The sequence below is a fragment of the Balaenoptera acutorostrata genome, chromosome X, assembly GCF_949987535.1.
Source record: "Balaenoptera acutorostrata chromosome X, mBalAcu1.1, whole genome shotgun sequence".
Lineage (NCBI taxonomy): Eukaryota > Metazoa > Chordata > Mammalia > Artiodactyla > Balaenopteridae > Balaenoptera > Balaenoptera acutorostrata.
This window is the reverse complement of record NC_080085.1, coordinates 117044600-117064930: the sequence shown is the minus strand read 5'-3', so window position 1 is coordinate 117064930 and position 20331 is coordinate 117044600. Positions and strand designations below refer to the sequence as shown.

Genomic DNA, 20331 nt, shown 5'->3' with positions numbered 1-20331 from the left:
AGCTGGAGGGAAAGAGGCAACAGAAAGCAAGGTGGGACAAAACTAAAGACAAGCTATCAACTTCGGTTGTCTCTAATTCAAGTCCTTTGGGGGAAAGAAACAGAATATAAATACAATAAATAATACATCAGCAGAGAGACAGTGCCTAGTTTCTGTTAACATGCTTAGTCTCTGAAAGTGTAGTACTGCTATTCAACTTCCTGAGAAGTGAGCTTTGTTTCTAAAAAAAAAAAGCTACTTTCATTCGTAAGAAATAATATGGGACTTTGAACCACTCAACCTAAGAATCTGAACCCAAGATATATCTTTTCCTGGTTTCAGTTAACATTGAATATTGAGATTCCCATAAAGTCACACAGATAAAGTCAGGTTCCCTGAAAGGCTTACAACCAAGAAAAGTTCAATATAATATAGTAATGCAGTCCTTCAATATGTGATTTCTAAAGGGAAGATGAATCTTTGAATGGAGTAAATAATAATATTTTTAAATAGCTTAGAGAAAATTGGAGACTGAAGAAAAGCTTCTCATGGAAACAAAAAAACTAGGAGCGGTAGGGTTATATCTCTGACATAGAGCAAGCATTGCCTAATGACCCCCAATAGTCCTCAAATGTGATATTATGTGGGTCCTATGTCACGAAGGAAAACAGTATTGGATCTGTTTGTTGCGGACCATCTACGATGGAATAGACATCCCTAAAGGCAAGTACACCACTCCTGCTTTCACAGTGTAGGAAAGGAGACAGCAAAATCCTTTAGTTGATAGCCTGGTGAATGCGGTACCACATTTTCTAGTACACAAATAGCTTCCTTCTCCTGCCCAACACTTGAGGAGTCCCAGACAAGACTCAGACAACCCTGGCACTTCTGCTGGAGTTCCTGTTTGGTAAAGTGAAATTAGCAAAGCTTGTTGCTTGGTAACATGTGCTCTATTAAATGCTTGGATCTTGGGTATGATGAAATAGACCAAGTACATCCACTATTTTGGTTTGCTTTTTTTTTTTCTTTCTTTCTTGTCACCAAGATCCAAAGGCTAATACCATGCTTCATATCTTTCCAGGTACCCACAACCCCCTAACCAACAGGACACTGGCAAATGCCTTTGAAAGTCAGACTCTTCTCCTGCCAGTAGGTGAGGGAGTTTGGGAGCCTACATACACATTTAGTATGTCACTGAGACTTTAGCAGGCCATAGATTCTCTTGAACTGACTATGATTTATCTATGAATTTATCTTGAAGTTATCTAAAAGAAGTGGGAAGTAATATTCCATTGTATATATGAGAGAGTGTCATGGACATATGTACACTACCAAATGTAAAATAGATAGCTAGTGGGAAGCAGCCGCATAGCACAGGGAGATCAGCTCGGTGCTTTGTGACCGCCCGGGGGGTGGGATGGGGAGGTTGTGAGGGAGGGAGATGCGGGAGGGAGGAGATATGGGAACGTGTGTATATGTGTAGCTGATTCACTTTGTTATAAAGCAGAAACTAACACACCATTGTGAAGCAATTATACTTCAATAAAGATGTTTAAAAAAAAAAAAAGAAGTGGTAAGTCATGTGATGCTATTCCTAAGAATCTCAGAAGCCTCTGGAGAAAGTCAAGTTTATTTTCTAAATCAAATAGGATTATCTTTTGAAGGAAGTATTCCCTTTAGCTGATCATTTTAAACAGTAATGAATAATTGCATTTGGCCAAATACCAAAACCCAAGATATACAAGGTAAATTCTTTGAAAACAAATATAATCTGATGAGCATTTCTGATAAAATAAATATTTAAACATATTTCCTCACTCTCATTGATGGCTTTCTTATCTCAAGCAACATTTAACACAACAAATCCTTTGGAAAAATAGGATTTCAAAATCAAAATATTATTTAACAAACTACATACATGAGGCACATAAATGAACATGCATTGCTGGTGGGAATATAAAATGGTAAAATTACTTTGGAAATCAGATCGGCAATTTCTTATAAAGTTAAACATGCACTCGCCATATAATATAGCAATCCTACTAGGTATTTACTTAAGAGAAATTAAAATACACATCTACACAAAAGCTTAAACACAAATATTCATAGCAGCTTTATCTGTAATAACCCCCAACAGGAAACAACCCGAATGTCCATCAAAAGGTGAATATACATACAATGAAACACAACTCAGCGATAAAAAGTAATTAAGTACCGATACAGGAAGCAATGTGAATGGATTTCAAGGACATTCTAAGCAAAAGCAACAAGACACAAAAGAGTATATACTGTATGATTTTATCTCAACAGAGTTGATTTTTAAAATAGCATAAATGAAAACTCTTCAAAAGTTGAAAATTTAAAGTTATATCTGCTTAGCAAGTGTAAGTATTAAGTATCCTGTGCAAATTGTGTACCAAGATGCAGTCTCTACAATTAGGAAACTACTCTCTTGAAAAAACTAAGCACATAGGAACATATGCATGGTGGAAGGCATTGGGCCCAGTGCTATTTGGAGCTGGTATATACAGTTAACCAGGTTCTTTTAAATAGTGCCTACCATGTGGAAGGATTGGCAAAAGGAATAAAAGGAAAGGATTCATTAGGCTGGAAAGGAGACCAATATACACTAGGTTGGTTGGGAGATCTGGGATCAGATCAATGACAAGAAATGATATTCCAGTACATCACCATGAACCCTGGCTTGTCACTGTCATCTTGTGAGGTGCCTCTCAGTAAGGAGGCCAGTTAATCTGGATGCAGCTTGACCTTATCTAAAAACTGGTACCAAATAACTGGGACAAAGAGTAGAAAATGGTATAGGACAAGAGGTTCTTCAGATTCCTTGGCCAGACTACAGGGAATCCCTTGCCCTCCGCATCAGTGTGGAAGCTCTCTCATTCTCCTTTCAGCGTTTGGTAAAAAATTCTACTAAGGTTTTAATAAATGCAGGAGATCAGATGAGGAACATATCTGGAATATTTTATTCATCTATATAGCTTTAGAAATTAAAAGATGGGAAAAATAGATAATTGAGTATCTCTCATATACAATCTTAGGATAGGATTCAGAGTACAGTCACACCACACCGGGAAATATTCTGAAATTACTTTTTTAATCAGAGGGATCTAATAATATCACAGTCTTTAAGGAACTGATAATGAAATGTGAAAAACAAGTGTGGAGTGTTGTGGTCATTTCTGGGTGCCACACTTGAAGGATATTGACAAACAGGAGGCTAATGGCCAGGATGGTAACAAAGCCTGGAAATCATCTCAGAGAAAAAAAGACTAGAATGGAAACCTTGAGGAGAAAAGATCTGTCTAGACGTGGTAGCTGTTGCCAAGCATCTGAAAGTCTACATCTATGGGAGAGGTGATAGACTTTGCCTATTTTGTGGCATTCCCTATGACAAATTAAGACCAAAGGATGGAAGACAGACTTTAGTTCAATATCTGGGGAAATTTTTGAATGAGTAGAACTTTCCAATAGTTGACAGGCTCTTTGACTCTCCTTCAGTGAAAATTCAAATAGAAGTAAGTGAAGAATCCAATAGCAGTAAGGGAGTGCTGATCCTTTTATCCTGTCCCTCACATAATTAATAACTGCATATGAGTTTCTAAAACATATTTAACTTCTATTATTTCTTGATTATACAAGTAACAGATATGCCATGTGCAAAAAATTGAAAATACAGACAAGCAAAGGGAAATGCAAATGAAAACAAAATCATGCATCTTCCCATCTCCCAGAGACGTAAACATTTTGGCATATAGCCTTACAGACATTTTTCTGTTATAGATCCCTATAAAATATATACATATACTTTTTAAAAACAAAAATGAGATCCCATTAATCACACTGCTTTTTTAATTTTATGATACAGTGTAAACATCTTTCCATATCAAGTAATATATGACCATGTCATCATTCTTAATGGGTGCAGAGATTTCCATGAAATGAATGTACCGTAATTTGTTTAATCCAATGTTTCCCAAAGGGCATTCTACATAACATCAATTCCACAAGATGACCCTCCAAAAAGAGAACTTAGGTTAAATAGTTTAAATATGCTCCATACCATATCCCCTTTCTTGGGCTTTCACAATGTTAAAGAAATGAATTAACGGAGTTTCCCAAACCTACTTGACCATAGATTCTCCATGGCCTCTCCCTTCTTTAATTCTTCAGGACACTTACTTATTCACATTTTATAAAACACCCTGATAAGTGCTGGCTTAACTGATCCTTTAGTGTTAATACTACGTTTTTTGTTTTTTATATAAAACTTGCCATTTTAACCATTTTTAAGTATACAATTCAGTGGCATTAATTACATTCACAATGTTGTACAACAATTCCCACTATCTATTTCCAAAAGTTTTTCATCATTCCAAACAGATATTCTGTACCCATTAAGAATAACTCCCCATTCTCCCTCACACCAGCCCCTGTTAACCTGTGATCTACTTTCTGTTTCTACAAATTCGTCTATTCTAAGTAAGCGGTGACATGCAGTATTTATCTTTTCGTGTCTGGCTTATTTCACTTAGCATAATGTTTGCAAGGTTCATCCATGTTGTAGCATGTGTCAGAACTTTATTCTCTTGTGTGGCTAAATAATATTCTGTTGTATGGATATACCACATTTTTATCCATTCATCTGGTGATGGACACAAGTTGCACCTTTTGGCTATTGTGAATGAATAATGCTGCAAGGAACACTGGCATACAAGTACCTGTTTGAGTCTTTGTTTCCAAGGAGTGGAATTATTGGATCATATGATAATTATATGTTTAATATTTTGAGGAACTGCTAAACTGTTTTCCACAGTTGCTGTGTCATTTTACATTCCAACCAGCAATGTGCGAAGGTCCTATTTCTCTGCATCCCCACCAACACTTGCTATCATATGTCTTTTTGATTATAGCCATCCTCATGTATGAAGTGGTATCTCTTTGTGGTTTTGATTTGCATTTCCCTAATAACTAATGATGTTGAACATCTTTTCATGTGCTTATTGATCATTTGTACATCTTCTCTGGAGAAATGTCTATTCATGAGGTCCTTTGCCCATATTTTGATTGGGTTATCTTTTTGTTGCTGAGTTACAGGAATTCTTTATATATTCTGGATTAAACCCTTATCAGATATGATTTACAAATATTTTTTCTTATTCTATAGGTTGTCTTTTCACTGTCTTGTTAATGTTCTTTGATGCACAAAAGTTCTTAATTTTTATAAAGTTCGATTTATCTATTTTTTTCTTTTGTTGCTCATGCTTTTAGTGCTATAGCTAAGAATCCATTGCCAAATCCAAGGTCATAAAGATTTACCCCCTTTTTTTCTAAAAGTTTAATGGTTTTAGGTCTTAATATTTAGGTCGTTGATCCATTTTGAGTTAATTTTTGCATATGGCATAAGGTAGGAATCTAACTTCATTGTTTTGCACGTGGATATTCAGTTGCCCCAGCCCCATTTGTTAAAAACATTAGGTTTTTCACAGTGACAAAGAACATGACAGTAAACATCCATTTCAACCTGTCCTATATTTTTCCCTAAGAAAAGTTCCTATGAGTTGCTATATCAAAAGATGTATACATTTTGAAGGCTTTTGATACATACTACCAAACTTCCTCCAGAAAGGACATTAGGAATCTACCACAGTGAATTCAAATACCACTTTCCCCACACTCTTAACAGCCTTGTCCATTATAAAATTTTTTAAATCTCTGCTAATCAATGTGGCATGGAAATGTATTCCAAATCAAGTTTAAGGGAGTTTTAGCTGAACTTCCCTTGACAGCCCGAACATGCTAGCCTTAGCACCTTCCTCTCCAAAGACCTCACACTTATGAAAAGATTATCTAAGAATAAGACTTGATGTAAACCACTGCAGAGTTTAATATGTCTAACTAAGGAAGCAAACTAAACCCTTCCTCTCAGGAAAGCAGGACTAGAAATGAAAAGTATGTTTAGGTTCCTCTGCTGGATAGTGTAATTTCAAAATATTTCTTTCCTCAGCACAAAGCCACAGACCAGCTGTTCGCAACTTTCAAGTGTGTCCTTTTTCATTTGTGTTCAATGGAGAGTTACCAAACACGAGTCATGCCAAAAAATCAACTAAACTGAAATTAGAGGAAGAAATTGTTCTTACAGCCATATAATAATTATCAAGGAAAAAGAAAAGCCTATTTTGTTGGTTATCTGCTTTTTAGTACTAGTTGAGTACTTCCAAATGTGTATTGGGACAGAATTTTTTATAGTTGATGTTGCTTTTGGCCCTGTCTCCTTTGCTTCTTTGAAACAAATATACCAAGTATACCTTTATTTTGTTTTGTCTCAAGCTGTAGTTATAGTAGAAAGAAAATATTATGATTAGTGTTTTGTCAGTGGCAACTTGTTATTAATATGGAAATCCTTAGAGGATCATCTATCCACACAAAACAAGAAACCAGGGGGAAATTAGCTTTCCACATTTCATCATAAAGCATGCATAATTCATAGAAGAGAGGAAACTATTGATGAGGCTGAACAAAATGAGTTTCTTGTTGCCAGAAAGAATCAAAATATTAGGTACAAAGCTCTCTAATTTCCTAAATATTTTCTTAAGGCCTTCTGAAGTTTAATGTCATCATGACTTTCACTGTCATGCTAGCAAAGATGAAGGCAGATGTTTTTACAGAATCAATAAAATTTTAAGAGGCAGAAGGGATCTTACAAATATCTAGTCCAACTCTATTTTACAGATTGGAAATACGAAACCCAGAGAGGTGACGTGACCTGCCCAAAGTCATACAGAGCTAGTGACAGAGCTGGACCTACAAGTCAGGCTTCCTGACTTCTGTACTCACTAATAATGTAGGCTGTTCCCTCGCCTAAACGGTTGGTGTGAACCAATGTTACCAATTTGCTTTGCTGTCAGTAATGCCACAGAGATCTCCAATTTCATACAATAGCTTATTGGGCAATTTATGGGATTCAGTTAATAACTGCATCAGTTTAACACATTTCTTCTGAGAGACTAGGGCCATTGTTTCCCATTATTAAGAAAGTTGAGCAAGTTTCCAAGATTCCTATATTCCTATATGATTCCTATTCCTATTCCTTTCCACCTATACCTTGTGGACATTTGTAAAAATCAATCTTATTTACTCTTGGGTTAAGAAGCACATTTTAAGAAATGCTGTGAGATATCATGGAATTTAAGGGAAAGCAAGCTACCTTTTCACCAGAGTAACCTATTGTTCTCTGGCCTTTTAAAAATGCACAATTTCAACTTTCTGAGAGTGAAGTCTACCTATATGATATATTTTTCAAGCTCAACTTTTAAGATTTAAAATATTTAAAAACACTTCAGGCAAATTGTAATTAGTTTTCTCCATAGATATCCAAAGTACCATACATGCATTTTCATCATGGATATTTATATATAGTTGCTTCTAGGTGAATTTAAAAAATTCATTTAGCAGATGAGATTAAATATCCTGTAGTGGGAGTACTAATAATTCAAGGAGCAGGGACAAAGATTAATGCAGAATTAGAATCTTAACTCATGTGCTTTTAATATCTCACTTGATTTGCCTCAGTTCTAAAGAGCCAGTGAAACAGGCCACGTAGATACAAATTCTAACTCCATACCCGTTTTTAATGTAAGAGCTTTCTAATAGTGAGAGTTGTCCAACAATAGAATGAACTGGCCTGTGAGGGAGTTCAGTCAGTCACTTTGAAATCACAAGATTTCAAACTCAGGCTAAAAGGTAATCTGTCTGGAGTTCTTAAAAGGATTCTTGCATTGAGAGGTAGATTAAAAGACTTCTAAAATCCTTTAAGTTCTAAGTTTCTGTGATTTCAATATTGTCTTTCTCTCATACTTTTAGAGTACAGAGGTCCTTTCATATGTGTATTTATAGTCATATTATCTTAGACTGCCTTGTACCATTATTTTTGCACTTATGTTATCCTGCTTAAAGATAGCAATGTTATCTCACTCATCTTCATATGACCTACAGTTTTAAGTATAGTTTATGTACACAGAAAGTATTCATTAGATACTTATTGAATATACTTGAAATTACAAGCTTGATTAGTTGACTTAGTCATTATAAATTTTAAGAACCATATTTTTTTCCCTGGTCTGAGAATCTAATTTATTACTGCAGTGAGTTTTCATGTTAGGATGTATCTGAGCGCTGCTCTTTTGTAGGGTTATAAGTAAAATAGGAATACTTGATTGAACACGAACACATATTTAAGGGTTAAAAATGATGCTTTTAAAATATATGAAAAACTATTTCCATTTTCATTTATCCTTTTAGTGACAATGTGAAAACTAGCATATATATACACATATATACATTTATAATATATAGGAAGAAGACATATGAACACTTATATACAATATGATCACCTCTTGTTCTTACATTTTTTTAAAGATGGGTTATAAGATAGACAATTTTAAAAACTAATTTAAGAAAATTGGAACAATCAAAATACCAAAACTATCCTGTTGTGGGTTGAATTGTGTCCCCCAAAAAGATAAATGTTGAATTTCTAACCCTCAGCACCTGTTAATGTGACCTTATTTGAAAATAGGGTCGCTACAGATATAATCAAGTTAAGATGAGGTCATGCTGGATTAGGGTGGGCCCCAAATCCAATGACTGATGTCTTTATAAGGCCATGTGAAAACACAGGGGCACGGGGAGAACCCCAAGTGATGATGGAGACAGAGACTGGAGTAATATGTCTGCAAGGCAAGGATTTCTGGCAACCACCAGAAGCTAGGAGAAAGACATTAACAGATCCTCCCTTAAAGCCTCCAGAAGGAACCAATGCTGCTGACATCTTGATCTTGGACTTTTGGCCTCCAGATCTATGAGATAATCCATTTCTGTTGTCTTGGGCTACCCAGTTTGTGGTACTCTGTTATGGCAGCCCTAGGAAACTAATACATGTCCTTCCCTGTGGAAAACTGGCATGACAATTCCTTGGCATGTTTAGGATAACAAAATATAGTCTTTCCATAATTTTAAAAAATCAACCACAAAATACCTCATGTAAAAGTTAGAATTGCTTTGGTCTGAAAATTAATAAATGGAAAATCATTTAAGATATGGAGGCCCCCAATACACAAACTCGAAAGGTAACAGAATGGAAAACCAAGTACAAAGTCCTCAATTCTGAGCATATTATAGTGATTGTGGCATCCTAGGATTCAACTAAAACAATAAAAACTAACCAAATAGAGTGAAAGAAATTGTCTGAGTTGGAAAAAAAAAGTATATTGAGATGAGATAGTCAAGATTACCAAGATTTATTGATGAAAGTTCCTCACACAAATGAGTAGTAGTCTCACCCCCATTGTTCACTTTATCCACCCTTAGTCTTTGTACTTGATCATTCTGAAAAACTTTTTTTGCTGAAGTGTCGATAGTGCATGAGGACCTTTTTTTCTGTCATTGATCTATAATTTCAGCAAGGAACACCACTGCAATCACACCTCATTCCATGAGGGCCCCCTTATATGTTCACAACTCGTCCACTAAAGTCTGGCAAGAAGCTAAGTAACAAAGGCAATATTGATAGTTCACTTGTCCTTAGCCAATTTGTAGAATCCTATCCCAGTTTCAGGAGACCATATGATTTCAGTCATCTCAGAAATATTCAGTTTCATTTATTCATAGGTGAATAGAATCTCCCCCCACCATATATATACATTCTAATCAATTCCATCAGGGCTATTGTCAAAAAATTCTTGATGCCAATCTTTTTCCCATGTGGAATATACCTACATCAGATTTCCATCATTCTGATTATTTCTAATGACAAGGAAAAACGTTTAATAAATATTTTAGACAGCCATTCCTACCTTCATTAGCTGAGGAAATTTAAACCAATTTTCAACTTCATTTCATGAAGATACATTTCTATTTTTCAAAATGCTAATACTACCCCCAATTACCTGAAGCACTTACTTTATATTTAAAATTTTCAATACATGATTTTTCTAATTTAAAAAATCCTTAAGACTTTTGAATAGAAAATTGGGTTTTAAACAAACCTTTATAGCCCTTTGGGAACAACTGAAAGTGCATGTTTCTTGCAGAAAAGCCCTAACATATTAAGCCTATATTTAATCAAATCAGTAGTCATGATGATGAACAAAAGGTAATTCATAGAAATGTAAAAGACCACAATTTATCCACATTGTCTTTTTTCCACACTTAGAGTACAAAATTGATCAGGGATAATCAGGTTAAGTACAAATTGAGTGAAGCCCCAGTTACATATTATTTTCTTGCTATTCAATTAGCTTCCATTCATCTTGCTTCCCCTACCTATTCTTCCCCAACAAATTAAACATCCAAGGATTCATGTCAAAAATTGGCAATCCTTGGATCAGTACAGTATAACTAGCTTAGTTTTAAAACTGCTTTTGATAGATGATTTTTCCTTACCAAATGGAAACTAGCAATTACTGAAAATATTAAAAACTAGCATAAGTATTCAGTACATAATTTGAAAAATCATTTTACCTGTTGATTAATGGAACAATAATATTTCATTAGAATGTATAATTTTATTTATTTTTTAATTCACATAAATAGATAGAGCTCTCAATTATTTTTTTAAAAAATCAAGGTACAGCATATTTCTATACATTAGCAACTTGAAGATGTATGATTGTATCATCAACATACTTCTTATTTAGAAAACATCTTTGAAAGTATTACTACATTGCTCTTAAGGGCATACCCAGGAATTAGACATGCAAGTTCTATAGATAAACAGAATTCTAGGAAACTGAGAAAAAAAGATAAATAGGAAATAGCCTAAATTATACCACGTACAATCCTGTTATTGCTCCAATGTGTGTGTGTGTATGTGTGTGTGTGAGAGAGAGAGAGAGAGAGAGAGAGATCAAGCGAGTGCACGTTTGTTTCTCCATTGCTCTATTGGGGAGAGCCTTGGGATAGGTAAACCACTTAGTTAAAAGCTCATCTGCTAGAATGAATAGAGAACTAGAATCAGAAGGCAACACAGGAGAGTTTGTGACAGTGCTGATTTTAGCTGGTGAATTATGAGAAGACCCTGCACTGCTGCTGTTTCTATCAAGAGCATCTGAAGATAGACTAGGAAAAAGAAAATACCACTCATTGATAACAGAATTCAAGAGATCTCTGTGCTTTGTCTACAAATGAATGCAAAATATGTGAAGCAAAGAATTGGCATTAGTTACAAGAGCAGTTTCATAAAAGCAGTAAAACAAAACCAACAGTAACAGTAATAAAAATCCATTCACTGTATTTCCCATTTTGATCATTAAAACTTGCTTTACTGGCACACTTTTAAATAATATGCTCAGCCTAACAAAGCACACAAAAATCCAAGATAGAAAAGATGGGGCAGAAGATGACTCTTTTCCAAGCTTGCATTTTTATGTATATCTCTAATACCTCTTAATCTAATGCCAAAACCCCACTTCTAAAAATGTGTCTAATAAATCACAGCAAGATCCTTTTTGACCCACCTCCTAGAGTAATGGAAATAAAATTAAAAATAAACAACTGGGACCTAATGAAACTTAAAAGCTTTTGCACAGCAAAGGAAACCATAAACAAGACGAAAAGACAACCCTCAGAATGGGAGAAAATATTTGCAAACAAAGCAACTGACAAAGGATTAATCTCCAAAATATACAAGCAGTTCATGCAGATCAATATCAAAAAACAAACAACCCAATCTAAAAATGTGCAGAAGACCTAAATAGACATTTCTCCAAAGTAGACATACAGATTGCCGACAAACACATGAAAAGATGCTCAACATCACAAATCATTAGAGAAATGCAAATCAAAACCACAATGAGGTATCACCTCACACCGGTCAGAATGGCCATCATCAAAAAATCTACAAACAATAAATGCTGGAGAGGGTGTGGAGAAAAGGGAACCCTCTTGCACTGTTGGTGGGAATGTAAATTGATACAGCCACTATGGAGAACAGTATGGAGCTTCCTTAAAAAACCAAAAATAGAACTACCATACGACCCAGCAATCCCACTACTGGGCATATACCCTGAGAAAACCATAATTCAAAAAGATACATGTATCACAATGTTTATTGCAGCACTACTTACAATAGCCAGGACATGGAAGCAACCTAAATGTCCATCGACAGATGAATGGATAAAGAAGATGTGGCACATATATACAATGGAATATTACTCAGCCATAAAAAGGAACAAAATTGAGTTATTTGTAATGAGGTGGATGGACCTAGAGTCTGTCATACAGAGTGAAGCAAGTCAGAAAGAGAAAAACAAACACTGTATGCTAATGCACATACGTGGAATCTAAAAAAACGGTACCAATGAACCTAGTGGCAGGGCAGGAATAAAGACGCAGACGTAGAGAATGGACTTGAGGACATGGGGTGGGGAGGGGAAGCTGGGATGAAGTAAGAGAGTAGCATTGACATATATACGCTACCAAATGTAAAATAGATAGCTAGTGGGAAGCAGCTGCAGAGCACAGGGAGATCAGCTCCGTGTTTTGTGACAACCTAGAGGGATGGGATAGGGAGGGTGGGAGGGAGTCTCAAGAGGGAGGGGATATGGGGATATATGTATACATATAGCTGATTCACTCTGTTGTACAGCAGAAACTAACACACCATTGTAAAGCAATTATACTCTAATAAAGATATAAAATTAAAATGTGTCTACCATATATTAATGTCACACATAAGTGTTGGGGAGAAGAACTAAAGTTAATATTATAGTATCCATTTGGGCTATTCGTTTTTTAAAACTTCTAAAAATATTTCATAATATACCATACTTCTGAGTATATACAATAACCAAAGTAGACTTAAAAACCAAGTTAAAAGTGGCCAACGAATGCTTAAAATCTCATGTTAATCCTCACAATACATTCCTATCAGATAGTTGGGTAGTATCAGAAGAAAGCACATTGGTTGTGTCTTGGAAAAATCTCTTTGGCTGATGTTCAAATGTCATTTCACCTATGACAAAAATGCAGATCATGGTAGATATATTTTGTCTAATGTGTTTATTATGCTTTTAATTGCAAAAGTAAAACTTGTTCATTGCAATTAATTTATAAAATACAGAAAAACAAAAGGAAAAAATTTTACATCACCATTATCCAGAGATAACCATTTTTCAGTAATTCCTGAATATGTATGTATACATGATTTTTTTAAACAAAATTGGATTTGTACTGTATATAATACTGATATGTAATCTACTTCTTGTTTTTAATGATTACAATTTTTCTCATATTATTAACTAAATTCTACAACATAAGTTTATATAGCTATGTAGTAAGGATGTACCATAATTTAATCTCATTCCTTATTTTAAAACTTTAAGTTACTGCTCTCCTTATTTTGCTAAACATACACAATGAACTAAATAGATCGATTTATTTTTTACAGCATACAATGAACAAAATAAATACATTTTCAAAGATTAGGGAGAAAAACTTAATCTCAAAAAAACACATTGCTATAATCTTCACTTTGAAGTAAATGTTACACATTCATGTGATAACCATGTCTGGATGTGAGTAAAACTGATGATCAAGTCCATAACTTCTAGGGTGGAATATATTTGAATGATAAAACACTAAGGCCACCTACTCATTAAAAAATATCCCTAGGAATAGAGATTTCCAGACCTTCCTTAGGAGTATAATCATGGCTCACAAAGCTCGAAAGAGGTCTAAGTATTGTCCCATGCCAGATACACTTACACCATTATGGAAAAACTACTCATCTCTCCTTTTCGGTTTAAATTAAAAACAAGACAAATCAAAACAAATTCATCATAGAAGAAAATTAAAATTTTCTTTGCTAAAATCATTATTACTTGTAAAACAATATTTACAGCTGCCCAATTTCTGTAGATTTCTCAGAATTCCCACTTGAAGCCTTATTTTTTCTTGCTTGTTCCCAATGGAAGTAATTGCTGCTAATCACCATAAAATATGCTTTCATATGCTTGGAGACTCTAACCCTTATCTCTCCTCCACTTTACAGAGAGTCCTCATTCTTTTTTGTTTTTCCCCCCAGGACCTCTTTTTGATTTTTTATACCATCTTTCCCCACACTTCACTTGTATTAATGTGATAATCGGACATACTTTGTTGTTTCCCAAATAAATATTCATATTCCAAAATATATAAATAAAATTAAATTTCTGTTTAATCTGTTATTACATCTGGAAAGTCAGATAAACTTTGACCAGATCTGTATAGACTATGTTTGGGAGGGTCTGACTTAAAACATATAGACCGTGTGGTACTTATAGAATTTGCTTTGGAGTTCTTAGGGACACCTCAAAGAAATGAGGCAGTCAACTTCCAGAGTAGCTGAAAACCAGGTACAAGAAGCTCATGTGGAACATGCCACATCCACCAAAACACTGGGTGGAAACCAAGTCTATTATGTCAAAATTGAAATATAAAAACAATTTTTAAAATCATAAATTCTAAGAAAATTCCAGGCATTTTCAATGTCATGAAACATTTTATGTGTTATCTTAAAAGAAGAATTATTTTAATTTAGTAAAACACTGTCTTTAATTTAAGCGTATTTGATTTTAAATACTCAAATGACCCCCCCAACTTCCTAACAGCTCTTCAACTGCTAATACATTTGAATGTTTTTTTCAACATTAGCCCAAACTTCACAGCACAGGTAAAAGACACTTAAGCTAGGTCATTGATCCATTGTCATAAAACAATGTGCTTAGTTTGTAAAAGAGCATTTTCCAGAACTGATCTCCTCTTAGTCTTAGAATATAACGAGTACACGCTGAGTTAGGTATGTTGTTAGGAAGATTGCCATTAATTCATGCCAAATGCAGGGAACACTGCAGTACATTTCAGTTTCCTTCCCTCTAGCTTTGCTCTCCTCCTTCTCCTTCCCCTACCTCTCCCCCTCCTCCTCCCCTTCCATTTCTTCTTCTTTCTCCTTCTTCTTTCCCATCTTAATGGATTTTTCACAAATATACATTTTTAAGTTTAATCTCCTTTCCCATTTATCCATTTTCCCTCCCTATTATAGTTTAACTTTGTATTAAGCCTATAATTCAGTAGTCATATCAAAAAAAAGGAAGAAGTACATAGCTTAGTGAGGCAGGGGTGAGAAAGGGGATCCAGAACTGTGGCAGTTTAAAAAAAAAAACACTTCTGTTCTTTCCCTGTCCTTTTATTACTGAATAGGTGGATAATTTTCCATATATTTAACCAAACATAACCCCCATAAACAACTGAAACATCAACATACACTTTAGCATATATTTTTAGTGTTGTAAGTGGATCTAATTTGTGTCAACTCATTCATATGATATCAACGTGTACGTGTAGTGGTGGGGCAGGTCAGGGGTTGAGATTCAGGAGAATACTTGATGGCTGAATCACTCTATTTATTCATTCATTCCGCACCTTGTTTCAGAAAGTATTTAAGGCAGCTAGCTTGGCGAATTATATAATGAAAATCATAATAGTTGACTAAACTGGAATTAAATTTTTCAATTCACATTTATATGACTCTTTATAGCTTTCAAAATGTCTTTACATATAGTTTCATTTCAGTAAAACAAAAGGCCTCTAGTAATTTATCAAATATATTTTAAATAAATCCTTTAAAATGAATTTTTGTATAATCCTTGATTTTATGTGATATCTTATGAAAATAAAGCTATATTTATTTCTGTTAGTAGATAAAAGTACCTTTTCTTTTTAATGGTCCAAGGATATTTGGTCTAACAGTGTTGGTTGGGGCTTTGACTTCTAAAATAAAATTATAATCGTTACAAGAAAACATTTGAACAAGATCAGCTGTGACTATTTCGTTATAACAGATCTAAGGATATGCACTAAAAGAGGACTCTATGTAGTATCCCATATCACATGATTTCATTGCTTTTCTCTAAATCTAGGTAAAAACAGGAAAGCCTCAGGACAGAAAACTGTCTTGTAACTTATAAGGATTCAGGATTTTCCCAAGTTGTGGGGAATAAAAGCTAGAAGGACCTGTAGTCCTGGCTGTGACCTGCCTTAAGACAAGGTGAAAATCATGAGTGAATGAGAGGGTACGGTTGTTAAACGTTCATTCGTTCATTCGAGAGTTAGCTCTGATCCTTACGAACAAGCTGGGTCAGAGGAAGGCTATGTTCAGACAGGCTTAATGAATTACTGATTCTTCATATGTTCACATGTTTTCACATGTTCTTAGTTGATTCTTTTCAATAATACAAAATGATAAACCAAAACAATGACATTTTAATTTAGCTAAAAAGACATTACTTGTTTGGTTGTCACAGAACCTGGAGCTTTACATTTTTTTTTTTTTTGGCTGCACCATGCAGCTTGCAGATCTTAGTTCCCCAACCAGGGATTGAACCCAGTATAACTTTTCTCAGAAAGTAGATCAGTGGTTTCCTAGGGTGGGTAGGGGTGGGGGGGAGGAGATCAAGTGCGAAAGATCACGAGGAAACTGTTCAGAGTGTCGGAACTGTTCTATATCTTGATTATGGTTACAGTTACAGGATTGTACACATTTACCAAAATGAATCAAATCGTATACTTAAAGGCTGGTGACTTTTGTAATATGTAAATAATAGTTTAAGAAATGAAAGGGAAAACTGCCATTTTGAATCAGATATAACTATAGCAAAATGTATCCCCCAAAAGATTTGGGTGGTGAAACATTGATGTTTTATAAGTATTTCAAGGGACACAGACTTTTAGACACTCCTTTCTTACCTGCTCAGGCGCCCTGGTGAGAGAAGCTGTTGGGGGTGCTAGAATTAAATCAGTGGACTTTGGAGAAGGTGGTTTCTCTCAGTCGTTGTTACTCTTTATAAGCAGTGTCCCCTATTGCTTACTTATCAAGTGCTGAGGGTGATAGCTATGGCACGGGGAAGGGAATCCTTACTGTGTCAGTGGTTGTACCATGGAGCTCTCACCATCCTAAAGCAAGCAGGGAACCCAAGATTCACTTCAATAAGCAAAGGCACCTTTTGCCTTTTGGGAAAGAGAGCTACATGCCGGATAAGGGGCTTCCCTAGCACCCAAAAAAGACCTAGAATGTGACTACTCAATATTGAGCATATACACAAATCCTAAATTTCAGTCTTTCTCTTTGGGTTTGACCTGTGCTTTGTTATTGAAAACTACAATGCTGTGTCCAGGAAAGGATCAAAAAAGCATTGGTTAGAACTAAGATACAAATGGGACAACAAAAATTAACAGCTATAAAAATGTTTATAGATTTTATGTGGACAAAATCAGGACCACACAATTCAGGATTTTAAAACGTGCTCTTTTCTTCTCCAAGACACAAGTAAAGTTATATTACATGTTTCTTTCCTCTTTCTAACACACTTGCAGATTTACTCACTCACACCAACACTTAAAGTAATTAGAATTGGGTCAGTTAAGGGAATCCAAGAGCCTCTATAAACTGTATTAGCACCAAAACATGAAAAGTGACAGGCTCCAGAGGTTATCTACTCATTCTTCAGGACTTATTCCTAAATCAGGAATAGATGGCCACCTAAGGCGCTCAGGGCTCAAAAGAAAATAAGATGTCACTGCTTCTGCTGATGACCCATTTCCCGACCTAATAATCCCCAAATCTAGAAACTGACATCTAACCAGAACCACTTCTACTCAAATTTCAGCTCAGTTCTTATTTTGTCATTATCTGAGATGTCCATGGAAAAGAACCCTAAACATCATTCAACTACCACAACTTAGTAATTATAATATGTACAGGGACATAAAAAAATGTTAGCAAGGAATGTAACTACATTCCAAACATGTTTAAATGAAAGGCTGTACGTTAAAATGTTAGTAGGAGTATATGTATTACAGGCATAAAAATGCAGTATTTTCCCAGTAAATCCATGGTCTGGGGTTTAAAACTCTAATATATAGTTAATAAATTACATAGAAGGGAGTGAAATCATTTATCATTTCATCATCTAAGCAATTCAACCAGCACAACTGAACTTTTTTTAGACTCACTAGGACAGAGAGGAAGTTGATCCACAGGAACAGTGGCTTTGTATCAGACAACTATTTACTTTGAACCCCACTCTCAAACAATTAGTTATTTTTATGGGTAAATCATAAACTGTTTCTTAAGAGCAATAAAAAATTATGCAGCATATATAATTTTAGTTTCAAATGAGAGTTTAAATTTCTAGAAATTACAGCAAAACTAGGTAGTGCCAACATTAAAAATCAGTAAAAATTTCAAATTTTCTACAAAATTGAAGTGCTAATACCATACCATACCATACTTCAAAGTTTCTTTCCAAGACTGACCCATCTGTATTGCAGTTTGTACCTCCTTACAAAAGAAAAGATATCAGTACTGAAGTTTACCTATCTAAAAAAAAAAAGATACAACTGAATATGATCAGAATAGTAACTCAGTGCACACTACTCACCATTCATGCATTGTTTCCCTATTCATTAAATCCATGGCTTCTTCCTGAAAGGTGAGAACGTAAGAATAAACTGAATACCCTGTTCTTATGATTTTACAAAGTTTTCCTTCGTTTGGCTGTACATTTATTATTATTCACTGGGCTACAGTAGAGCTAGAGTATAAACAAATCTCTAAACAAGTGTCTGGTTCTCTACCCTTCATTGTTGCACCTACCGCTCCAGAGATCTATTACTTATGCATTATAGTACATTGGATATGCAGGAATTGATTAGATGAAAAACTTTGTACCTTTCTTCATTCAAAAGAGAAAACATCAAAAATTAAACATTAAACTATTTTTCCAACCATTAATACTATGATATTAACAAATAGTACTCACAGTCCAACAAACTAAATGTCTTTCAGCATGGGTTTGCTTAAGCAAATGATGGTACAAGCATGATTTAAATCTAGTCATTGACATTGAAAAACATGTATTACATATTAAGTAGGAAAAAACCACTAATGCTTTTTATTTAAAACTGTAAATGAGAGGTGCTCAGAAGGATGTTCCCCAAAAAGTTAACAGTACTTATCAATGAGTAGTGAGATCAGTGGCAATTTGTTCTTTCTTTCTCTGTACTTTACCATATTGTTTGACCTTTTTATAAGCATGCAAGTATTTTTCACATAAATAGTTACTTTAAAAAATAACCCACATATGGAAAGACATCCTGCATTTGTGAATTGGAAGACTTAATATTGTTAAAAAGGCAATACTACCCAAAGTGATTTACAGATGCAAGGCAACCCCTATCAAAATCTCAATGGCGGGGCTTCCCTGGTGGCGCAGTGGTTGAGAATCTGCCTGCCAATGCAGGGGACACGGGTTCGAGCCCTGGTCTGGGAGGATCCCACATGCCGCAGAGCAACTAGGCCCGTGAGCCACAACTACTGAGCCTGCGCGTCTGGAGCCTGTGCTCCGCAACAAGAGAGGCCGCGATAGTGAGAGGCCCGCGCACCGCGATGAAGAGTGGCCCCCACTTGCCGCAACTAGAGAAAGCCCTCACACAGAAACGAAGACCCAACACAGCCATAAATAAATAAATAAATAACAAAAGTGATTATTTAAAAAAAATCTCAACGGCATTTTCTGTCAAAATAGAAAAATGACCTTGGGAAAGAAGAATAAACTTGGGAGGACTACACTACCTGGTTTTAAAGCTCACTACACAAAGCTACAGTAATCAAAACAGTGTGGTTTTGGCATAAGGACAAACATATAGACCAATGGAATAGATAGAGAGAGCCTAGAAATAATCCCTTGCATATATGGTCAGTTGATTTTCAATAAGGATGCCAAGACCATTCAGTGGGGAAAGGACAGTCTTTTCAACAAATGGTGCTGGAAAACTGAACACCCACATGAGAAAGAATGAACTCTTTCCTTACACCATATACAAAAATTAACTCAAAATGGATCAAAGACCTAAACGTAAGACTTAAAACTATAAAACTCTTAGAAGAAAACATAGGACAAAAGCTTCATGTCATTGGATTTGGCAATGATTTTTTTGGATATGATACACAGGTAACAAAAGAAAAAATACATTGAACTTCATAAAAATTTAAAATTTTCTGCATCAAAAGAGAGTGAAAAGACAATCACAGAATTGGAGATGTTTGCAAATCATATATCTGATAAAGGATTAATATCCAGAATTTATAAAATATTCCTACAACTCAGCGACAACAACAAAACAACTCACTTGAAATATAGATGGTCCCCAATTTACAATGGTTCTGCTTATAATTTTTCGACTTTACGATGGTGCGAAAGCAATGTGCATTCAGTAGAAACCCTACTTCGATTTTGA

General features: G+C 35.0%; 1 pseudogene; it reads right to left on the bottom strand.

The window, feature by feature from the left end:
- Window positions 1–9770: 9770 nt before the first annotated feature.
- Window positions 9771–20331, bottom strand: part of LOC114236768 (P2R1A-PPP2R2A-interacting phosphatase regulator 1-like) — a 37158-nt pseudogene continuing 26597 nt past the window's right edge.